This window comes from Delphinapterus leucas, chromosome 3, assembly GCF_059928025.1.
Source record: "Delphinapterus leucas isolate spDelLeu-1000000601 "Yukka" chromosome 3, BTC_Dleu_Yukka2, whole genome shotgun sequence".
In the NCBI taxonomy this organism is placed as follows: domain Eukaryota; kingdom Metazoa; phylum Chordata; class Mammalia; order Artiodactyla; family Monodontidae; genus Delphinapterus; species Delphinapterus leucas.
In genome coordinates this window covers 127,044,319-127,062,279 of record NC_143131.1, presented here as the reverse complement: position 1 = coordinate 127,062,279, position 17,961 = coordinate 127,044,319, and the positions used below count along the sequence as shown (strand labels likewise).

Genomic DNA, 17,961 nt, shown 5'->3' with positions numbered 1-17,961 from the left:
AAATAAAAACAATTGTTATGGGCTTCCCTGGTGGCACAGTGGTTGAGAGCCCGCCTGCTGATGCAGGGCACACGAGTTTGTGCCCTGGTCTGGGAAGATCCCACATGCCGTGGAGCGGCTGGGCCCGTGAGCCATGGCCGCTGAGCCTGCGCGTCCGGAGGCTGTGCTCCGCAACGGGAGAGGCCACAACAGTGAGAGGCCCTCATACCGCAAAAAACAAACAAACAATTGTTATAACAATTTTTATTAAAAAAATTGTGCAGAAAAGATAAAATTATGTGTCACTACCCAATTCAGTTATAAATAGAATCCACACAAGTAATAATACAAGTGATCTAATTCATATTATGTACCGAGAGGACAGGGTGATGGAGAGGGAGAAAAAATGAGCCTCATCATCCATAATGGAAATTAAAGAACAATGTCTAAATCGAAAGCTCAAGAAAGAGCAGTATATATGTGTTATAAAACAATCAGCTGAAAAAAACAGAAGGAATTGCCTGGTAGTGGCTGGAGCAGGAAAGAGAAGAGGACAGGCTGCTTTTCATAACAAACGTTGCAGAATCACCTGTCTCTCTTTCTCATCACAAATGTAGAACTATCCATCTCTTTAAATTACAGCTTTGAAGTGAACTAAAAACTAAATGTAAGAAAAAGTGAGAATTCCTCAATTTTGCTGGAGATCAATATTCAAAAATAAATCATATTCCTGTGTATACCAACAACAATTTTTAAGAGTGCAATTTAAGGAAAAATAGCAGCATAATAATAAAAAGATTTAATAATAACACATAATATTTATTCCTTCCTAAATATCTTAATTTAACAAAAGATGAGGAGTTCCCTGGTGGCCTAGTCGTTAGGATTCCAGGCTTTCACTGCCGTGGCCCAAGTTCAATCCCTAGTTGGGGAACTGAGGTCTCACAAGCTATGCATTCAAAAAAAAAAAAAAGATGTACAAGATCTTTATGAAGAAAATTATAAACACTTATCTAAATATATTTAAGAACTAGCTGGGAATTCCCTGGCAGTCCAGTGGTTAGGACTCTGAGCTTCCACTGCAGGGGGCCCAGGTCTGATCCCTGGTCAGGAACTAAGATCCCACAAGCCACACGGCACAGCCTGAAAAAATTAAAACAAAAACAAAACCACAAAAAAGAACTAGTTACAAGTAGAGATATACTATGTTCATGGATAGGAAAAGTTAATATCATAAAGATGAAAATTGACCCAAACTGATTCAATACAATTTCAATAAAACTCCCAATAGGGTTTGGGGGTTTGGGGTTTTTTTTAGTAGAACATAATACAATGATTCTAAAATATATATGGACAAAAAGGCTCAGAATGACTAAGGCAATTCTGAAGAACAAGGTGGGGGGGCCTGTCCTACCAGATATCTAGATACATTTGAAAGTCATAATAATTTTAAAGTATTATATTGACACAGGGGCAAACAGATCAGTAGAACAGATTAGAGAGCCCAGAAGCAGACCACAGTAAATATGGAAACTTGATATATGACGTAAGTGTCATTATAAGTCACTGGGAAAAGGATGGTCCATGAGATAACTGGCCTCCCCTATAAAAAATAAATAAACAAATGCAATCCCACAGCACACACCAAATAAACTCCAGATGGATTAAAGACCTAAATGTTAAATGTGAAGCTCTAAATTCTTAGAAGAAAACGGGAAAATATTTTTAAACTCTCTAGATAAGAAGAATTTTTTTCAACAAGACATAAAATGTACAAACCCCCAAAGAAAAAATTGATAAATCTGACTACAATAATATTTGAATGTTCTGTTCATAAACAATTCTAAAATAAAAAGGAAAAGAGGGGCCTTAGATCAGAAGATATTTGTAGTGAACACAACTGACAAAAGTTTAATACCTAGACTATATAAAGAACTTCTATGAATCATTAAAACAAGGCAATCTGTAAGAAAAATAGACAAAGGATATGGTTGCAAATACAGTGTTTAAGTTCATTTAGTGTCAATTTTAACCTCCTCCTATGAGATCTTGCTGTAATGCTGAAACTGGAGAGCTAAAACCCAGCTTTCCAGACTCCCTTGCAGCTAAGATTGTAAGATTCCACCAATCAGATGATCTCATGTGAGCCAGAATTTAGAAATTACATAAGTAGGAAGAGAAGTGATGCTTGAAGTAACTATTTAATGGGGCAGGTACTGCATTGTTCTGAAATCAATAGTTCTGGCAACAGATTGTAGCTAAAGTCATAGAATCTTGAAGCCAGCAGTAGGGACAGCAGCTTCCCAATTCTTCAGTTTCTGTATTGTTACAGAGGGTAGTGGCTTCTTTGGAGCAGCTTTGGAGCTGTATTATTGTATTATTACTTTTTTTTTGGGGGGGGGTCCGCACCATGTAGTATGCGGGCTCTTAGTTCCCCAACCAGGGATTGAACCCATGCCCCCTGTATTGGGAGTGCAGAGTCTTAACCACTGGACCACCAAGGAAGTCCCTGGGACTCATTCCTAAGGCCCATTCTGTGGACTGCTTCTCCAGGCCTTCCACCAACTTGGTAAGCTCTTAAGACCCTCTTTTATTTATTTATTTTTTTAATTTTTATTTATTTATTTTTGACTGCGCTGGGTCTTCGTTGCTGTGCATGGGCTTTCTCTAGTTGTGGCAAGCAGGGGCTACTCTTTGTTGAGGTGCACGGGTTTCTCACTGCAGTGTCTTCTCTTGTTGTGGAACACGGGCTCTAGGTGTGCAGGCTTCAGTAGTGGCAGCACGTGGGCTCAGCAGTTGCAGTTTGTGGGCTCTAGAGCACAGGCTCAGTAGTTGTGGTGCACAGGCTGAGTTGCTCTGCAGCATGTGGGATCTTCCCGGACCAGGGATCAAACCCGTGTCCCCTGCATTGGCAGGCAGATTCTTAACCACTGGACCACCAGGGAAGTCCCAAGACCCTCTTTTAAATCCCTTTCTGGTTAAAATAGAATGTTTCGTGTTATCTCCAACTAAATCCTGGCTAATACCAGCACGAAAAGTTAATTCACAAAAGAAGAAATTTAAATGGCTAATATGCAAATGAAAAGATGTTCAATTCACTCTTAACTAGGCAAATGCGAATTATTAAAACCCTAGTAAGGGAATTCTCTGGTAATCCAGTGGTTAAGACTCCATGCTTTCACTGCCGAGGGCCCAGGTTCAATCCCTGGTCAGGGAACTAAGATTCCACAAGCTGTGTGGTGCAGCAAAACAAAACAAAACCACAATGAGATACCATTCCATGCCCAAGAGATCAGCAAAATATGAAAATAAAATAAAATGTTGGTAGGACTGCAGATGAATGGGAAATCTCATATATTGGTACGATAATGTGAATTGTTGCAACCATCCTAAAGAGCAACTTGGCAATATTTAGAAAAGTTGAAAATTCACACAGTCAGGCCAAGGAGTTCTACTCCTAGGTATACCTCGACTTCAAGAAACTTTCCACATACACACAAGAAATGTAGACATGAATGCTCATTGCAGCACTGCTGAAATAACAAAAAATTAGAAAAAAACTAAAAGCCCCAATGAAAGTAGATAAATAACTTGTGGTATAGCCATATAATGGACTTCTGAACAACACTGAAAGTAAATAAACTATAGATTCATGTATCAATATGGATATCCTCACAAACACTGTACACAGGAAAAAATATATATAAACAAGTCCCAGAAGGATACACAGAGTATGACACTATTTTTAAAAGTTTAAAATGTGAAAAGAAAAAAATAATAATAAAATTCAAAAGTTTTTAAAAGTTTAAAATATGTGAAACAATGCTAGATATTGTTTAGGGACACATACACATGTAGCACAGGTATTAAATTTTTCATGGAAGTGGTTAGCAATAAATCCCAGTGATTAAAGAAATTTTCACATATTGAGGTATAGCGAAGTCATTCTGGCTTATACATGATTTAACTTGATTTTCCGCTAACTAAAACAGCCTGTTTGTGGCCTATCTGACATACATTGTCATATCTGCTTTAATTATTAAAGAAAAGGGCACAATGATCACAAGTAAAGAATGTCCATGTTAAAAATAAAGATTAAATGCCTCCTTTCCTAGAACACCAATGCTGGTGCTGCTTCGATGATAAGACTCCTTTCCCAGGAGCCAAAGCCATACTGACTCACTGTGTACGTGCTGATCTTTTTTTTGAAACCTGAAGGAATTGTTTGATGTTCTTTGTTCCGACATAATAATGTAAAACTGTGCTGAAAACCATGCTTCTCTGGAGCAGCTCTTTAGAGTTATCTGAGAGGCTGTCTCCCAGGCTAGAGTCCTCAGTTTAGCCCAAATAAAACTCTTTTTTATTCCTATTATATTTTGTTTATTGATTATTTCCATCCACACAGGATAAAAGTAACCTCTGGAAAGGGAGCTAGAGGAATAGAATTGGGGAGAGTATCAAAGGGGACTTAATGGTATCTGAGGGGCTTTTTAAGTTAACCTTTTAATTCTGAGATAATTAGAGATTCACATGCAGTTGTAAGAAATAATACAGAGGTTCTGTGTATCCTTTACCCAACTTCCCCAGTGACAACATTAGGCAAAACTATAGTACAATCTCACAGCCAAGTTGTTGACACCAATACAGTCAAGATGCAGAACAGTTCCATCTTAAGGATCCTTCATGTTGCCTTTTTACCCACTTGGCTCCAGCCCCATCCCATCTTTAACCCCCATCTTTAATAGAGAACAGATAAGAATCTGTTCTCTATTTCTATACTCTTGTCAGTTCAAGAATGTATGTAGGTAGTGCCCTGGTGGTCTAATGGTTAGGACTCGGCACTTTCACTCCCGTGGCCAGGATTTAATCCCTGGTCAGAGAACTGAGATCCCACAAGCCGTGTGACGCAGCCAAAATAAATAAATTAATTAAATAAATAAAAGCTTTAAAAAAAAAAAGAATGTATGTAAATCACACAGTATGTACATTTGAATCATATAATACATAACCTTTTGGGACTGACTTTATTCAATCAGCGTAATTCCTTGGAGATTCATGTAAGCTGTTGTGTGTTATCAATAGGTCCTTCCTTTTCATTGCTGAGTATCAGAGATGTTTTATTTGGTTTTTAAAAAACTGAAGCAAATATGTCAAAAATGTTCAAATTAAACAAAGCTAGGTAGTAAGAACATGGGCATGTGTTGTTTTGCTCTTTGTTCTTTTCTGGATGGTTAAAATATTTCCTAATATTTAAAGTGACATGCATCCCATTCAGTCTTGTACTCGGGTTACTCAGGGCTATGCCTCATCTTCCTGGCTAGACACTAAGCTCTTGGAGACAAGATGAGCACCCATCCATGTGTCTTCCTCTCTGTCTCACAATGCTGATACATATACGAATATGTATTTGCATATATAAATGCTCCTTTTCATGTATTAGTAGCAGAAGTTTCTGTCCTGGGTCATAAGCACTGACCCATGGATCAGTGCTTATATACAGGTGCTTGGCAAGAGCAAGGTTGTTCAGAAGGCAGAAGGCCCAGAAAGATCCTGGAACATATCTGATGCACAGCTCTAGTACAGCTCCTGAATGCTGCCTTTGGCCTGCTGACCTGTCCCTGGCCCGAATCACTGACATTCATCACCCAGTGCATTGCTTTTCTAGAAAGATCCCAATAGGATTTCAGGAGAGCTACTCAGGTTCCACTACTCAGAACTGTTGCTAAATAAACAAAAAACATAAATAATACTTCACAGAGAACTGCTAAATATTTAAAATAGCACTTAGGTTAACTGCAATCCAGACCTCCAAGCAGGCCTGGCAGAACTTCTCCGTAGCAGCATTTTGTTATTCTCTTAGTTTACAGCCCATGTAATGGAAAGAAACACATTTTTATTTCTTTAAAAATGTATTATTTGGCAGTGAAAAGGAATGAGCTACTAATGTGTGCTATAACATAAATGGGTCTTGAAAACATTACACTAAATGAAAGAAGTTAGCCACAAAGGACCACATACTTGATGATTCTATTTATAGGAAATGTCCAGAATAGGCAAATCTACAGAAACAGAAAGTGGGTTAGTAGTTTCCAGGGCTGAAGGGATAATGATTTGGAGTGTGGTAGCTGGGTTTCTTTTGGGGATGGTGAAACGTTCTAAACTTATTAGTGGTGATGGTTGCACAACTCAGTGAACATACTAAAAACCATTGACTTGTACACTTTAAATGGGTGAATTAGGGACTTCCCTGGCAGTCCAGTAGTTAAGATTCTGCGCTTCCACTGCAGGGGGCGCAGGTTCAATCCCTGGTCAGGAACTAAGATCCCGCATGCTATGCGGCGTGGCCAAAAAAAAAAGGGTGAATTATATTATGTGAATTATATCTCAATAAAGCTGTTACCCCCAAAAATATTATATAATACGAAATGTTGGCAAGGATGCGGAGAAACTGGATCTCTCATACATTGCTGACGGGAATGTAAAATGGTACAGTTACTTTAGAAAATAGTTCGTCAGTTTCTTTAAAAACTAAACATACACTTACCAGCAATCACACCCCAGGGCATCTATTCCAGAGGAAGAAAACTTATGCCTATACAAAAACCTGTCTACGAATGTTCGTCAAAGCTTTATTTGTAATAGCTAAAAACTGAAAACAACCAAAATGTTGTTTTATTAAGTGAATTTAATAGGTGGATGGCTAAAAAAAAAAAAAGTTGTATATCTAAGGTCACAGAATACTCAGAAATAAAAAGGGATGAACTACTGATACCCTCAAGAACCATCCAGTTGTGCTGCCTGAAAACAGAACAACCTGAAAAGCTTACTGTGTGATCATTTATAAAACATCTAAAATTATAGAGACAGAGAACAGATTAGTGGTCACTTGGTTAGGGATGAGGGTGGTGGGCACCTGGGTGTGGCAATAAAGGAAGAGCACAGGGAGAACTTCATGGTGATAGAATAGATCTGCATCTTAATTGAAATGGTGGTTACAGACATCTACACACGTGATAAAACAACATCTAACAATCAAACACATGATTATATCAATGCCAATTTCCTGGTTTTCCTGCTATTGAGATAACCACTGGAGGAACCTGGTGAAGATACACATAACCTCTCTGTACTATCCTTGGAACTTCATGCTGACCTATACTTATTTCAAAGTAAAAAGTTAAAAACAAACGAAATATTAGATAGCTTAAGTTATCCACTATCTTTGCAACACTCTCAGGACAAATGCAGCTTAAAAGCCTGGGAGAACAGGCTGGGTGCCTTTGTTCCATTTCCTGGTCTGGTCTGATAAGGAGGTTTGTCTTGGAGAATATATTTGGGAAAATATGTCTTTCAATATAGTCCAGTCCATGCTCAGTCCTGAGATCTCTTTGATGCCCTGTGATAAGCAATTAAGAACTAAAATCAGTCTAGCACATAGTGGGTACTAAAAAAAAAAATGTTTCTTGAATGTTATGCAGTGACTGCTTCTGACTCTAGGATAGGATAGGATAAAACAGTTAATTCTCTTCTCCTCTCTCCTCCTCTGTCCACGCTCGCACAGAATAATTTGGGCATTCACACATTTATTCAACAAATATTTGGAGTAGCTATTCCATGCCAAGCATTTTTCTGGACTGTGAGGATACAAAGTTAAAGGCGGGAAAAAAAGGGCTCTACAATAAAGATAGGGCATTTAATTTTTGTTCCTTGTTGTTTTGTTTTATTTAATTTTGGAAACGGCTCTAGGGTTCTTTCATTTTTGTAATTTTATTTTTTTTATACAGCAGGTTCTTATTAGTTATCTACTTTATATATATTAGTGTATATATGTCAATCCCTATCTCCCAACTCATCCCACCACTTTCCCCCTTGCTGTCCATATGTTTGTTCTCTACAACTGTGTCTTTATTTCTGCCTTACAAACTGGTTCATCTATACCATTTTTCTAGATTCCATGTATATGCACTAATATATGATATTTTTCTCTTTCTGACTTACTTCACTCTGTACGACAGTCTCTAGGTCCATCCATGTCCACGTCTCTACAAATGACCCAATTTCATTCCTTTTTATGGCTGAGTAATATTCCATTGTATACATGCACCACATCTTCTTTATCCATTCATCTGTCGATGCGCATTTAGGTTGCTTCCATGACCTGGCTATTATAAATTGAGCTGCAATGAGGGTTTCCCTGGTGGTGCAGTGGTTAAGAATCTGCCTGCCAATGTAGGGGAGACTGGTTCGAGCCCTGTTCAGGAAGATGCCACATGCTGCAGAGCAACTAAGCCCGTGCACCACAACTACTGAGCCTGTGCTCTAGAGCCTGCAAGCCACAACTACTGAGCCTGTGTACTTAGAGCCCATGCTCTGCAACAAGAGAAGCCACCGCAATGAGAAGCCCATGCACCGCAACGAAGAGTAGCCCCCGCTCACCACAACTAGAGAAAGCCCGCACGCAGCAACGAAGACCCAATGCAGCCAAAAGTAAAATAAATAAAATTTTGAAAACATAGTGCTGCAATGAACATTGGGGTGCATGTGTCTTTTTGAATTATGGTTTTCTCTGAGTATATACCCAGTAAGGATAGGGCATTTAAAATATCTGGTTATTTGCTCCAAGTTTTGCAGAGGAACTAAGTAAATGTTATAGACATCCTGATGATTTCACCCCTTTTAAGACAGAGGTAACAAGGAAAATGATACTGTGAACCTAATTCTGACCAATCAGAAGTGAATGGAGGGCTTCCCTGGTGGTACAGTGGTTGATAATCCGCCTGCCAATGCAGGGACACGCGTTCGATCCCTGGTCCAGGAAGATCCCACATGCCGTGGAGCAACTGAGCCCGTGCGCAACTGCTAAGCCTGTGCTCTAGAGCCCATAGGCCACAACTACTGAGCCTGCATGCCACAACTACTGAAGCCCGCATGCCTAGAGCACGTGCTCCACATCAAAAGAAGCCACCGCAATGAGAAGCCCATGCACAGCAACAAGGAGTAGCCCCCGCTCACTGCAACTATAGAAAGCTCGCATGCAGCAATGAGGACCCAATGCCAAAAATAAATAAATAAATTTATATTAAAAAAAAGAGGTGGTTAGGGCTTCCCTGGTAGCGCAGTGGTTGAGAGTCCGCCTGCCGATGCAGGGGACACGGGTTTGTGCCCCTGTCTGGGAAGATCCCACATGCTGCGGAGCAGCTGGGCCCATGAGCCATGGCTGCTGAGCCTGCGCGTCCGAAGCCTGTGCTCCACAACGGGAGAGGCCACAACAGTGAGAGGCCCGCGTACTGCAAAAAACAAAAAACAAAAAACAAACAAAAAATAAGAGGTGGTTACTCTTTAAAAAAAAGAAGTGAATGGAGACAGGGACTTCCCTGGTGGCTCAGTGGTTAACACTCTGTGCTCCCAATGCAGGGGGCCCAGGTTCCATCCCTGGTCAGGGGACTAGATCCCACATGCATGCTGCAACTAAGAGTTTGCATGCCACAACTAAAGAGCCTGAGTGCTGAAACTAAGGAGCACTTGAGCCACAACAAAGGAGCCCGCCTGCCGCAACTAAGACCCAACACAACGAAAGAAAAGAAAGAAAGAAAGAAAGAAAGAAATGAATGGAAGTAAGCAGATCCCAGAGGAAAGTGAAACCATCATCTTAAAAGTTCTTTCAGAAGGCAAAATGTCATGGCAAGAAAAGATGAACATCCATCAGGCTCCCACCCCGGGTTACAGAGGGAGGTCAATTTAAACATTTAAGGGGAAAAAAAGGAAGCAAAACCTCTAGGGATTAGGGTTCATGGGAAGACTGTTGAAGATGAAGTTAAACATCATGCTAACAAAAGACCCTGTTGAAGAATAAAGGGAGGAAATACCTATGGAAATGAGAATGGCCACACAGGGATCCTGGCTAACGAGCCTCGTTTATAAAGATACATACAAGAGTCAGAGTGGTGGGTCCTGTACAAAGAGCTTCCAGAACTCTAAAACACAGAAGCGTCTGGGATTAACAAAATTGTAAGAATAACCTCCACAGCTCTGCCCCTACTATGACTGCCAACTAAATTTTAACATTCATGTTCAGAAAAAGTAAAAAATAGGCACTCTATTTGATGGCTTTGCTTTCCTCTTCTTAGCCCTAAAGAGTGACTGCAGGGGTCACTATGAAGGTTAGGAGCCTAGACCCTGGAGCCAGAAAACCTGATTTCAAATTCTGATTCTGCGATCAATCAGCTGGCTTTCCTGGGATAATTATATAACCTTCCTTATAGGGTTGTTATAAGATTTCATATGATAATCCATGTAAAGTATATAGCAGAGTGTCTGCTACGTGGTGAGCTTTCAATAATGGTAGCTGTTGTTTTTGTTACTATTACTGTTAAACTGGAAAGAGTAGCATGACCGTGGATCAGAGGGATGCAGTTGTCTAAGGACACTTGGCTGATCATATTCAAGCAGATGGTGAGAATAGTTAATCATGATGATAATAATAAGTAATACGAACTACACAGCAGAGCCTAACTGACAATGCAGCTAATAACAAAGAAGTGGAGCTGAGAGATGGAGAGGCCATGAGACTAGGCCCTGATGGCATTACTTAATCCAACCATGATGGAGACTGATTCCCTTCGGATTTTTTTTTTTTAATGTGAGCTAACACATTTTCATTCCCCACCCCACTTTGGCCTAAACCACTCTGAGTTGGGTTTCTGCCACTTGATTAAAACAGATGGTCTATCAGCCCTTGGAAAGACCATCTGTCTATGAAACAGACATCACTGAGAGCCAGCATAGGTTAACAGAAAAAAGACAAACAGGTCATGCCAGACTATCCTCATTCCCTTAATGAAAGCTGACTAGATCAGTAGATCAAAGAAATACCACAGGCTAGTGTAACTGGACTAGGAAGGTACTGCTGGTCTCTCGTGACATCCTTAGGAATAAGGAATAAGATGAGGTAATGGAATAAGATGTGGCGATGGGGAAGCAATAGGACAATAATATGGACTAAAAACTGATAAAATACCAAATTCAAAGAGCGTTGGTCAGTGTCAACCTCTGGGATCTGCCCTGTTTCATTAAGGATAGTCATTAGTTCTTTCGGTGCTTCCCATCTCTAAGACCACCTGAGCCTAAACCTCCACCATTTTTCTCCTGAATCAGCACAACAGCCTCCTGACTGGATGCATACACAGCACCAGAGTGGAGTGGTCATTCAAAAACATAAAATTGACTGCTTTACTCCTCTGTCGAAACCCAGACAAGTCTTCCCTGAAAGTCATCCCCCTTCCAAAGAACCAGTCCTTTCCCCCAATAATTATGTTTCCTATTCAATTTGTTTTACTGGTTCATTCAATAGAGCAGAAGCTCCACAAGGGCAAAGACCATGTTTCTTATATTCATCAACGCATCACCTAGTGTCTACTCTAGATCTAGCACATAGTAGGTGCTCAATTAATTGAATTAATGAATGAATGGCACAGATGAACACTGGCAGAATAGTGATCAAATTGCCAATGACACTGTTACAAGTGGAGTTAGACACACAACTCTTGGAAGCCACAACAAAGTTTGAGGTCAGCTAAGAGACAGAAACTCCCCTTGAATTTTATATAATTGTAATTATGTAGTATGTACACTTTTTTGTCTGGCTTCTTCCTTTCAACAAAATTATTTTGTCATTCATCCATGTTGTAGCACGTATCAATAGTTCGTTACTTTTTATTGCTGTGTAGTATTATATTATATAAATATACCACAGTTTATGCACTGGATAAAAAATTGGTTGCTTCCTGTTTCTCAATTACAATAAAGCTGGACCTAGGAATGCAATGCTTATTTTTCACTTCTTTTTTTTTTTTTAGGAATGCAATGTTTAGATCACAGATAGGTATATACTTTTAAAAGAAAATGTCATACTTTTAAAAAGTGGTTGTACCATTTTACTTTCCCACCAACGGTGTATGAGTTCCGGCAACCTGGTCAACACTTGATGTAGCCAGTCTTTGTATGAAGTTTTATCTGCTTGTGGTTTTAATGTGCATTTCCCCAATGATTAATGATCTTGAACATCTTTTCAAGTGCTTATTTGCCACCAATATATTCTCTTTGGACATCATGGGTTTTTTGTTTGTTTGCTTAAATTACAAAAGAGGACTTCCTTCGCAGTCCAGTGGTTAAGACTCTGCCCTTCCACTGCAAGGGGTGTGGGTTCAATCCCCGGTTGGGGAAATAAGATTCTACATGTCATGTGGCACAGCCAAAAAAAAAAAATTACAAAAGAGGCTCTCACTTATTACATAACTAGACAAACAATACAGAAATGTATAAATAATTAATAGTCTCCTACCCCCCAACACACACATAGGCAACCAGAGGTGCACAAGAACCACCAGGAGCACTTATTAGGCATGCAAATTCTTGCCCCCACTCTTGGAAGATTCTGATTCAGTAGGTCACAGATGGTGCATTTTGACAAGCCCCTAGGTAATTCTGACACAAGCGATCTGTAGATTTCTTAAGAAAGTCTGCTCTTACTATTGTCCTCCTAAGGAATAGTTGAAGGAATGAAGACAGTGAGTCTGGAGAGGCAAACGCACGGAAGGGGTACACGGACTGCCTTCAAATAAGTAAGAGCCTTTGTCTAAGAGAACGACTGTGTGTGCTCTATGTTGTCCCATGGAACACCAAGAGTTTGGAACCTAAAGATCAAATCAAAAAATCTTTCTGGGCTTCCCTGGTGGCGCAGTGGTTGGGGGTCCGCCTGCCGATGCAGGGGACGCGGGTTTGTGCCCAGTCCGGGAAGATCCCACATGCCGCGGAGCGGCTGAGCCCGTGAACCATGGCCGCTGAGCCTGCGCGTCAGGAGCCTGTGCTCCGCAACGGGAGAGGCCACAACGGTGAGAGGCCCGCGTACTGCAAAAAAAAAAAAAAAAAAACTTTCTAAGAGAGCTACTGTGAAAAAAAATTAGGCAACAGAGCTAGCAAGGAAAAGAATGTGCCAAAATCACCAAGCTTGCAAAAAAGGACTTCTCTGGGTTGAGAAATGACTGTTTGAAGTTGAGAAGACAGAGGGCAAAAGACGTTCCAGACATACACATACACATTCTCTTTCTTTCTCTCTCTGAGGAAAAACTGCCCCTTACAGAGAGGTTCCTTACAGAGAGGAAAGTAACCACCAGACAGGCAGTGTGTGTCTTAACCCAAATCAAATAACGGCTATTTGCCCTAAGCCATATTTCCCTGCCTCTATTGGCAAGGCCTAAAATGATAGGGAAAGGAGACAACACAGTATTTGGTAAGGGCAGTTCCTTTTATAGATAAGTAGGGCTGCCCAGGCCCTCTCCTCATAATTTTGGATCCATCGATTTTAAAGAACTTAAGCCTGTCAATAAGCAACAGGCTTTGGACAATCAAGCTCAACAAATGCCATTTTGCTTCAGTTACAGCACCCAAAACAACCCCCCTTCCTAATCAGTTAAATAAAAAGCCATTTATTTGTTCTAGAACAGAATCAACCAAGGCACTGTTTACCACAGCAAGCTGCTGATCCAAGAGGGATATGAGCCAACTGCCAAGTAACTCCTGTACCCTGGCAGAAACTCAGCTGAGCCTCCATCTGTGGGCAAGATTAGGGAGGTGCCCAGGTTCCCATGTATGTCCTTCTCTTTCCTCTCATTTACAACTATACAGATGCTGGCTCCATTCAAAAGGGGCATGTGAGACCCAATAATCTGTCCTTGTTAGAATGTCTGGTAGTTTCTACTTTCAGCATTTGACCTAGGGTCAAATATTGATTGTTGGGCATTATTCTAAATAGGTGCACTCTTATTTAGGTTACTATCACCAAGGTATGTGCAGCCGCTTATAAGTCATAATAGGGCTGACTTTATATTTGCATGTTTTAAATTTTTAAATTTCTTTTTCTTTTATTTCGGATACAGCCCAAGTTCCCGCAGGTCATCACTCTTTCTTAACTGGCACGGCTTTGACTCACTGGGTTGTGTGCGCCAGCCCTTTTATTGAGCACCTACTACGAGTGGGGCACTGGGCTCAACGTTCATCTGTAGTCCGACAACAACATGAAAGACGAAGCAATCTTACCTCAAGTTTACAAAAAAAACTGGGCCTTGGAGAGGTTAAACAATGTGTCCAAAATCAGGCAGCTAGGGGCGTCAGAAGCTGTAGGCAGGCTGTCAGCTTCCCGATTCTCTAAGTTCCTGGCGCTCGCTGTCCAGGGAGCAGTGCGGCAGGGGTCGGAAGTTCTGGCTTCCAGTCCCAGTCTTGGCACTACTTCTCTGAGGGCTGTTGGCCCAGGCAGCTCACCTATAGACCACAGATTTCCTTTCTCTTTTCCCCTGGCCTTGACTCCCTATTTATAATTATACTTTCCTTGTCAAGAATTTTTTTTAACCATTGTTTGTATTATTCCATTGTTTTAACGTATATGGAGTCATTAAAAAGTCGCCCCCAATGCTACACTTAAGCAGAGAGATAAACAATGACAGGCCAGCTTACCTCTCTGGGTCTCAGTTTTCCACCTGTAAACTGACCCGCTTGCGTCAGCTGGATCAGGTTGCTTGCATTCCCATTAGACTCAAGACACAAAGCTAGCTACCAAGCAACCCGGACCGGCGTCGTCGCTCCAGCGCTCCCCCAACCTCCCTTTCCGGATCTGATCAGCAGCTGTTTCCCCGCGACCCTCCCTGGCCCTATCCTGCCGGCCCAATCACCCGGGCAGACTCACCGCTCGCGCAGGGTGCCAGCTGCCGGAAGGAGCTCGACCGCCCCGGCGATTGCGCAGCCAGGGAAGGAAAGGCGCCGGTCTCCGGGCCCCACGCCGCGCTGTGGCCTGCGCGCGCTGTTCCTAGGGAGGGCGCGGGCGGGCGCGGCTCTGCCCACGCTGCGTATGTGCGTGCGCCGAGAGGGCGCGGCCCCGGCTCTCGCCTTTGTTAATTGTCCAACTGGAGGCAGGTTGTTTTCCACTGGACGCTCCCTGCAGTGGGTCCCAGCCGGGGTGGCCCGGCGACTGCAACTGCCGTGCGCTGGCCCGCAACCAGCGCGAAGCCTTGCAAGTGGGTGTCAGTGCTGCGCCCGGTGACCCACCCACCCGCGACTTCTCATTTAGGCACCTACTCCTCCCTCGGGCTACTCAGCACCAAAACAGGGACCGGCAGTTAGGCCATCCGGTGGGAATGTTGACCCCAGGATCCCTGAATATCTGTGCTCTTTCCCGAATCACCAAACTTTAGGGCTGGACCTTGATTTTAATTCTGAGTGCCGGCTGCCCAGGATTTCTGGGTTCCTATCCTAGCTCTCTTGGGAGCCCTCTGCGCAATCTTAGATAAATCTGCCAGTCTCCCTGCACCCCAGTTGCCTTTTCTATGACTCAGAGTAGTGAGTGGGACTCTGTTCTAGGCACCAAGTATTCAGCAGTCAACATAACAGACAAGGTCCCTGCCCCCTTGGGGCGTGTCTGATAATGAACACACACTTGAAAGTGATCATTACGAAAAGTATAGAAAGTTTCATATCAGGGCAACCAAATCTGGTTTATGGAGTGATAAATGGACTAGATTAACTTTTCTAAATCCTCCGATTCTAATATTCATTCTTACTCTAATTATGTGAACGTTATTACTATGATTAGTGATAGCACTAGTAATATTGCTTACTCAGTGTCAGGTACTGTACTAAACATTTTATTTGTATTTCCTCATCAATCAGATTCATAACTTCTCTAACGAGAGGTATATCTATTATCATCCTCATTTTAGAGAGAAAAACTGAGGCTAGAGAAATGAAAGTAACTTGCACACTGTCACACAGCTACTCAGTGACAGGACCAGTACTCAAATTCAGACTGTCTGAGGCCTCAGGGTGCTTAAGCACTACTCTACATGCATAAAAATATGAAGACCAGCATGGTGTTGTATCTTGAATGTGATGGATGAGAACAGTAGAAGAGGAGGGGGTGGTTTTAGTCTGTAGAGGAGAAAAGCAAAGGAAGTTGAGAGCTTTCTTAAAGAGCTGTTCATGGATCAGACTTCACATACATGAACTTAGAGGTCACTAGCATGGGGAAAGCTATAGGGAGACAAATTGCAAATATGTAAGGAAGAACTTATCTAACAATCAGAGCATTTCAAAAATGACATCAGTTGCCTGGAGAGAGTGAGCATCCTGTCACTAAAAGTCAGCATTCAGGGCTTCCCTGATGGCTCAGTGGTTAAGAATCTACCTGCCAATGCAGGGGACACAGGTTCGAGCCCTGGTCTGGGAAGATCCCACATGCCGTGGAGCAACTAAGCCCGTGCGCCACAACTACTGAGCCTGCGTGCCTAGAGCCCATGCTCCACAACAAGAGAAGCCACCGCAATGAGAAGCCCGCGAACCGCAATGAAGAGTAGCCCCCGCTCGCCGCAACTAGAGAAAAGCCAGTGCGCAGCAATGAAAACCCAACGCAGCCAAAAATAAATAAATTAATTTTTAAAAAAAGTCAGCATTCAACTAGAGAGGCTTATTGGTTATTGGGGATGCTTCAAAGAAGAGTCATGCAAAAGTTAAAGTTTAGGTGATCTCTAAATTTCCTTCTAATTCTGAAGGAATTCTGAAGAGAATTTGAGTCCTAGAGTGGTTAAGTGACTTGTCCAAAGTCACCCAGGTAATGAAGACCTGACCCCAAAAACAAGTCTGACTTCTAGATCAGACTTCCTGTTTGTGGGTGTGGGTCTTGTGAGTGCTCAGCACCTCACTTTATGCTCCTTTTGTGTGTGTGTGTGTGTGTGTGTGTGTGAGTGAGAGAGAGAGAGAGAGACCACTTGTCCCAGGTGTCTGGAATCATCTGCTTTACCTGTTTACTTTCCATTTCTAATATGTGTGTGCCCTTCTTCCTTGCTTGTGTTGAATATTCTGTGTTTTCAGATAGAAGTGTCAAACCTCCCAGGCAAATTACTATAATATAGGGGTTCAAGAGGAAGTGGAGTCCCTGCTTCCCTGGAGTACAATTTATTTCATAAGTTAAGGAAAAGGAGAAAAGCTAGATGATATTTTTATTTGAAACTGATGTTTCTTTGATTCTATTTTAGGACTATGGGTTATCTTGAGTTAAATTTCTAATGCACTGGGACTAATTCCCCATCTTTCATCCTAGTCACAAATATTTTGATAAGCAGAAATCTAGTTGTCAGCTTCAAAAGAGGCATTCTTTTCTCAGAGCTCTGGAGAGCTACTTGTTTGTTTTGACTGGAAACCTCTAACAAAGGAATCCAATTGCCTTTTGGGATTGATTTCTAGAACATTTACAAAGAAATGGATATCACCTTGTCCCCAGTGATACTAACTCAAAGATAAAAAGAGTTCCCCTTCACTTCTACCCTCAACAGAGTGATCAATTTTTTAATTTTTTAAATTTTTAAATTATTTTGGCCTCACCGCGCAGCATGCGGGATCTTCCCCAGCCAGGGATCAAACCCGTGCCCCCTTCATTGGAAGTGCAGAGTCTTAACAACTGGACCACCAGGGAAGTCCTTAATTTATTTTTTAAGAAAATATATTTACCTCGTTCAAAATTTCAAAGTATACTGTCAAGGCTACAGCTTATTCATATTTGGACTCCTCTCAGTGCCTGGCATATTGCCCTGTATATAGTAGGTGCTTAATAAGTGATTATTGACTGGGTAAGTGAATGAGTGTGAATTAAGAAGTTGTGGAAGATAGAGAATAGTTCATTTAGGGTGGGGCAGCAGATATTTTCCCTGAGGTGCATGGGCTTAAAGGAAACCTAGACAGAACTCCCAGACCAGTTGCACACTTGACCATGACTTTATCCAGAGGTCTGTACTAAAAGCAGCAACATCAGACTCTTTTGGGTTGAGCATTACCTAAAGACTATGTACTAGCCAGTCTTTTGGTTGTACACAAAAAAATCCGATTTTAGTTAACTGAAGCAGAAAAGGAATTTATTCAAAGAGTATCAGGGAGCTCAAAGAA

The 17,961-nt window shown here is 41.6% G+C and overlaps 1 protein-coding gene across 17 annotated transcripts in view; it reads right to left on the bottom strand.

The window, feature by feature from the left end:
• The window catches only part of ARHGEF37 (Rho guanine nucleotide exchange factor 37), a 63,079-nt gene extending 48,188 nt beyond the window's left edge, over positions 1 to 14,891 (bottom strand). The window contains exons 1-3 of one of the 17 annotated variants that reach the window (XM_089909504.1): positions 14,717 to 14,801; positions 14,074 to 14,295; positions 7,978 to 9,266 (exon numbers count right to left, since the gene is read on the bottom strand). The gene's annotated coding sequence lies outside the window, so the exon portion shown is untranslated. Of the gene's footprint in view, positions 1 to 7,977; positions 9,267 to 14,073; positions 14,660 to 14,716 lie in introns of those variants that run through there. The other 16 variants (XM_089909506.1, XM_089909508.1, XM_089909503.1 and 13 more) reach the window with 16 other exon arrangements.
• Positions 14,892 to 17,961: the final 3,070 nt, after the last annotated feature.